Source organism: Bison bison, unplaced genomic scaffold, assembly GCF_000754665.1.
Source record: "Bison bison bison isolate TAMUID 2011002044 unplaced genomic scaffold, Bison_UMD1.0 scf7180017864153, whole genome shotgun sequence".
Lineage (NCBI taxonomy): Eukaryota > Metazoa > Chordata > Mammalia > Artiodactyla > Bovidae > Bison > Bison bison.
The window spans coordinates 2,226,220-2,232,868 of NW_011494725.1; the positions used below are offsets into that span (position 1 = coordinate 2,226,220).

Here is a 6,649-nt window from a genome sequence, read left to right on the forward strand (position 1 = left end):
ATCAGGAGAGACCCTCGGGGGACTTGGTGTGACTTGGTGGGCAGTGGCCTTGGCAGGTGGAAGAAGCGTGGGGAGGCCAGTGTGGCTGAGGGTGGTTTCAGCCAGAGGCGGGTCCAGCTTTCCAAGCCAGAGAGAGAGCATGGTGAGGCCCTGCCCTGTGCGTGTGTTATGGGTGCGAAGTGGGGAGAGGCAACTGTCCTGCGTGCCCAGTCGAAGAAGGAAGCAAGAAGCGGGATTGAAAACGGAGGGCTGCTGGTGGGAGCAAACTTAGGGATGGCGTCTGGGGTTATGGGCTGGATTGCACACCCCCGCTCCCCTCCTCCAACGCCGCACCTTCCCAATTCATATGCCGAAGCCCTGAATCTTAGAATGTGGCTGTGTTTGGAGATAAGATCTTTAAAGGGGTGGTTAAGGGCACGGCAACCCACTCCAGTATTCTTGCCCTTAGAGCCCCATGGATAGAGGAACCTGGCGGGCTACAGTCCATGGAGTCTCGACGAGTCGAACATGACTGAGCGACTAAGAGTTGAGGCAAAAGGAGGTCATGAGTCTGGGCCCTCATCCAATATGACTGGGGTCCTAAAAGGAAGAGATTAAGCCACAGACACACCGAGGGAAGACGGTGAGAGGACACGGCGGGGAGGCCGCATCCCCAGGTCGGGGAGGGGCCTCAGGAGGACCCAACCCCAGCAACACCCCCATCCTGCTCGTCCAGCCTCCAAAATTGGGAGAAATAAATGCCTGTGCTTTAAGCCCCCCGTCCAGGGAACTTATTAAGCAGCCCGACAGCAGACAGACATCTAGGTTCCAGCTGAGACAGGAGAAGGGTGCATGAGTGTTGGGGGGCACAGCAGTGATTTCAGATGAGGCTGTGCTTCTCCGCCCCCACCCTACACAGGAGGCCTCCGGGGCTCCCTCACACCCATCTTTTGGCTCTGAGGCACCGTCCTTCTCTCCCCACTTCTTTTTTTTTTGCTGCAAAAAGCTTTATGGTTTCCATTTGGTTAAAGGCTTGGGAGAGGCTCCAGGGTGTTAAAAGTCTGCCTAGTGGCTGCAGAGAGGGGCTTCTGGCAGAGGCGGTGGGGGCGGTTTCCTCAAAGGCTGCTGGGCTTCAGAGGCTCCTAGTCATGCTTGAGGGTGAGTCTTTGGAGGAGATAAGGGACCAGCCAGCCTGTGGAGGTTGGTCAGGTGGTCCCCATCTTCTAGGACGTGTCCCTCCAGGAAGTCAAAGAGGTGGGGCTCTGTGCAAGCAGAACCCAGGCCATGCAGATCCAAAAGGGCTGGTTCTGGTGCTTCTCCATGAAAAGGGCGGCTTCCAGAGCGTCCGGGGTTTTACCCGACTCGTCTTGAGACGCTTCTGCGCCTCCTGGAAGAGGGAGCGGCCGCAGCGCTGGTTTTGCATTTTCAAGAGATGCTGGGTGTCCTTGCACTTCTCCTTAACCCATTCATAGAAAAAGTGGCCCATGCCCTCCAGAGCCACGTCGTTGTGGTCAGAAGAGAAGCCCAGAGAGAGGTCGGTGTAGAAGGCCGGCAGAGGTGTGTTGACCGGGTGGTTGACAGTGGCCTCCACCTCAGTGGAACAATTCTGACGAATCTGGGAACTCGTGGTTGATTGGTAATGGGCATGTGTACATGCTAAGTTGCTGCAGTCGTGTCTGACTCTTTGTGACCCCATGGACCGTAGCCAACCAGGCTCCTCTGTCCATGGGATTTCCCAGGCAAGAGTACTGGAGTGGGTTTCCATGCCCTCCTCCAGGGGATCTTCCCGATCCAGGGATCGAACCTGCATCTCTTATGTCTCCTGCGTTGGCAGGCGGGTTCTTCACCACTAGAGCCACCTGGGAAGCCCTGGTAATAGGGTGGTGGTTGTCGTTCAGTCGTTCGGTGGTGTCTGACTCTTTGCAACCCCATGGACTGCAGTACGCCAGGCTTCTCTCCTTCACCATCTCCTGGAGCTTGCTCAAACTCACGTCCATTGAGTTGGTGATAGGAGTTAAGCTCAAAAAATGGTGTTGGCTGGCCCTGGTGATGGTGGAAAACTGAGCGGCTGATTCTGAAGCTTGCGTCTGCAAAGAAGGATGGAGGGTGATTAGAGCCTGCAGCGAGGGGCGTCCCCGGATCTGCTCCGTCTGAGCACCTCTGAAGCAAGAGACAGATCCTCGGGGCCGCTGAGCACGCTGCCTCTCTCAGTTCTCAAAGACTCAGCTCCTACGAAACACAGTGAGTGTGGATGTGAACCTGGAGGTCCTTTAGGAAACACCCACCCCGCGCATCTCCCAGGATGCTGCAGCCGCAGTCGCCTCCAAAGGTGCCCAGACATGTGTGCACGACACACACACACACACACACACGCGTGCCCATGTGCTTACACTCATGCCAATATGTCATCTATTAAAATTCCAGTTTTACAGACTTGCTTTAAAATTGCCCAAAGGACATGGAAAATAGCCCTGCTTTGAAGATGTGTGTATGTTGGAAGGGCGGTCTCAGCCCACATCTGGTTTTCGGGTCTCTGGACTGAGCGGGGGTGGGGGGGCTGACTCTGGGCTTCCTACGCTCTGGTTGGGGGGCGGTGGGCTGGTTTCGGGGTGTGTTCATCGCCTGGACACCCCCTCCTCTGCCAGTACGTGCCATGGGTGGGGCTTGCTCTGGCCTGGGGCTGGCAGGGGCAGCAGGTACTGAGGCTCAGGCCTGAGAGGGAGGGGCCTGGGAGGGGCCCTTGGGGGCAGGCGGACGGGGCAGCCAGGGGCAGGATGAAGTGTCCCCCGCACAGGACTCTCCTTCTCTGGGCGTCCCTGTTCCACACACTCGGGAGCCCTGCCGGTTGGCCTGCCTTGGCAGACAAACACTTTACCCCTAGAGAGCAGCCCCTTTGGCCTCCTCCAGCCCTGCCCAGCCTCTGAGGCCAGTTCTCCCCATGATTCATTGGGCAGACGAGGGGCAGGGAATGGACACGGAAGCGCAGTCCTGGACAAGGGAACGGGGGTTCGGCTTGTTCCCTGTGCCCCAGCCTCTCTCTGTCTACTGAGGACAAGCTCAGGAGGGATGCTCTGAGGAGGGACCAGGGGGCTACCGGGGGGCCCACCAAGGCTGCGGGGAAGCTGCCACCTGGCAGGGGCACTGCGCCACCCCCCGCCCCACCTTGAACACCTCCCAGAGTGGCAGGCCTGCAGTTGAGCTATGGGACCCCGGGCAGGGCAGACACACGTTGGGCTAGTCCGCAGTGGCTTCCTGGAGGAGGCTGGATTGAAACTGGACCAATAGGAAGAGCCACAGGCTGAGGGGGCTTCCCCCAGTGGCTCAGCAGGCAAAGAATCCGCTTGCCATGCAGTAAACATAGGAGACGCGGGTTTGATCCCTGAGTTGGGAAGATCCCCTGGAGAAGGAAATGGCAGTCACTCCAGGATTCTTGCCTGGAGAATCCCATGGACAGAGGAGCCTGGCGGGCTCCAGCGCATGGGGTTGCAAAGAATCAGACGCGACTAAGGACTAAGCACATACACACAGCAGGGTGAGGCCTCCTCAGAGGCAGCCAGGACATGCGCTCTGCCCTGGCCTGGGCAGGGCTCCTTCTGCCCCTCCACCACCCCAGCCCCGCTCCCCCCGAGGCCCGCTGTCTCGCAGCTTTCTATGGCCAAAGCACTGGTCCCTCTGCACCCCATCTCTTCCTCCTCCTCTGAGGCTGTCACCCAGGTGACTTCAGTTCAGAACCAACACTGTTGGCAGCCTGCCCGTGGCAGCTGCCACTGAGAAGCCCCCTGCCACCCGCTGAGCCCCCGCTGCCCAGGCTTCGCATCTCTAGCGTTCCTGCAGCCCCACCCGTGACACGCTTGTCATCCATGTGGCAGACAGGACGACCCAGCTGCACAGACGCCCACCGAGTAGCCGGGCCAGCTGCTCTGAAGCCGGGTTCCTTCTGGTGGGGCCAGGAGAACCGCATGGATGCCCCGGGCAGGGCTGTATGTGCAGGAGTCAGCTTCGCGTTTGGGAGCTGGTGGGCCCCACCCCTGCAGTGCCCCCTTACGTCCCAGGTGCGTTTCATCACTTCTCCTGCCCCAGATCTGCCTCACAGATGCCAGTAGGGTGATGGGCGTGCCAACGCTGCTGCCGTGAAGAGTTTCACAGTAAAGGGCCCCGACAGGGACTCCTGGGCAAGGGGCATGGGTTCGTCCAACCAGTCTGGGCTGGGCTGCCTGGCAAAGACAACTCTGAGCCTGGTCTTAAAGGGGGGACAGAGAGACAAGGAGAGAAAGGGGGATCCAGGGAGAGCCTGGGCCGAGGCAATGGGGTTGATGTTAGAACCTCTCCTGTCCAGTCCTGGTCCCCAGGGTTCACAAGATAAAGCCAGGTTTCCTCTGGGACCACCAGCCCTAACCCCACCCCACGGCTTTAGGGATTTAGGGGTGGGGCTTTGGGGTGGGGCAGCCTGGAGGTCAGCATGAGGAGGCTGGGAACCGGTAAGGCTCAGGGGTTCAGGTTGGGTGCCCGGGGACCCTCCCAGGCTGGGGGCTCCTCTATGTTAATCTCCAGAAGGTTCTTGAGTTCCCCAGCCTGGCCGGGTGGGCCCCTTCAGGAGCCAGGCTGGGCTGGGTGGGAGGTGTTGTGCTACGGCGAGGACAGATGTTTCCAGTTTGAGGGCTCGGTTGTCATAAATTGTTTGTTCCCCACCAAACCCTGTTTTCTATTAAGCTGACTCTGGGAGATGAAGGAGCCGCCATTTGCCCATGTAGGTTGTATGTAGGAGCCCTGGTGAGGAAGTGGCTGTGGGTCCATCCACCTCGCACACATCCTGACCTTGAACAGGCCCTTGTCCTGAGAACGGTCCCCTGGCTCCCTGGCAATTTCATTCAAATGAAAGGTTTGAGAGCTGGGACTCAGGAGACCTCTGGATGGGGGTTCTGTCTTTCCTCTCTGTCCCTGATCATAGTCTACTGTTGGGTACCCTTCCACCCCCGGCTCCTATTTCCTTCTTCCTAAAAGAGACTGATTTACATTCCGGTATTCACTCCCCCTTATACAGCTGATCCATCCAGGTTCCAGATCCTGATTAGTTTGATATGATGGTGGAAACCTCTCCTTGCCAATGATGCTATAGGAAAAGGCGTGGGAAGGAGGCCTGGGCTGGAAATGTGAGGGGACCTCTGGAAGAGAAGACCCAAGCTGTGTCCTAGATGAGATCATGCCTTGATGCAACATCAGGAACTGTGGCAGCCCTCTTGTGACTATGAGGTAAACCAGGCAGAGGGTGTCAAAGGTACAGATGGGCAGAGTCTGGGTCCTTTAGATGGCATTGGGCTGCTGCATGAGCCCTCTCTGAGACTTCTTATCATGTGAAATAATACTAGCTATTATTTATTGAGTGCTTATAATGTTCTAGAAGCTGTGCTAAATGCTGGCATATTTGACAAGTGTTTCTTGAGGTCAGGTTCTTGTTAAAGGTATGGGATACAGACATGCAGAAATCAGACATAAATCCCTGACTCAGAGAATTTAGATTCTCTATGCTTTAAGTATTATCTCACTTAAGATTCAAACACCTGCATGAGGTAAAGTGACAGATGCCACAGTTTGGTTCAAGCACACGCCCACCTCTGTGGACTGGGCTTTCCTGACAGGGGCTGGAGAGCAAGGGGCTTCATTTTCTAGGCTCCCCTGCAGCCAGGGTTCTGCAAGCACCTGGCTTTCCCCAAGTGCGCTGGCTGAGACGTGGGTGGGAGAGAGCATGGGGAGGTGGCAGGTACAGGCATTCGGGCAAGGTGGTGGCACGGGTTCCTCTGGGGCAGCTGTGGGAAGAGTTTAGTGACTGGTCTCTAAGCTGCGTGGAGGGGTGCTGAGTGCTGGGTGGGGTAGCAGTCAGGCTGCCTCTCAATCCTGGGGAGCAACTGGCTATTTCTCCTGGCTGTGTACGTTAGTTCCCCAGCCCAATACCCAGAAATAAATCCTTTTCTGCCTAAATTAGTTTGGGTATGCTACATAATGGCTGTAAATGACATCACCTAAAATGTACCTTTGAGCTTGAGGAGGTGGTTGGGTGGTAGATGATAAGAATACACTCACAGAGGGTGAGAAACCAGAGTCTCTTGTTGGGCAGTGGGAAAGTACTAGATCAAGCGGCTTCCTCCAGGACTTAGGAAGGAAGGAAAGCCATGGCCAGACATTCATTGGGCTGTGCGCAGGGGCCGGCTGGATGTGGGCTTGTTTTCTTTGAGGGGTGTGTATGATGCTCTTTGCAGGGAAACAAGACTGTTCTTGGGTGATGGAGACCTGCAGGAGAATCCTCCTTCACTCCCTTTGCAGCTGCAATAGCAATGGTGAGCCTTCTAGCTCACGGATCTAATATGCCTCCACTTACCTAGGGTTTTAATTTCACTCATTTTTAAGATTGATCTCTGGGTACTTAATGGGGTTTTAAAAGGCTACTGTAAATGGTACACTTAAAAATGTTCGTTTTCTCATTGTTCTTGGTGTATAGAAACATGAAGGGTTTTTGCACATGACCTGGCACCCAGAAGCATTGCTTGTTCTGCCCATTTATTGGCAGATTCTTTTATTTACAATAATCATGTCATCTGCACAAGATGCTAGTTTCTTGCCATCTGATCCGATCTTTAAAAAAAATATTGCACTGGGCTAAGACTTCAGGTACTAC

The 6,649-nt window shown here is 55.9% G+C and overlaps 1 pseudogene; it reads right to left on the minus strand.

Moving 5' to 3' along the window:
- Positions 1-1,121: 1,121 nt before the first annotated feature.
- On the minus strand, positions 1,122-4,162 carry LOC104989337 (annotated as a pseudogene).
- Positions 4,163-6,649: the final 2,487 nt, after the last annotated feature.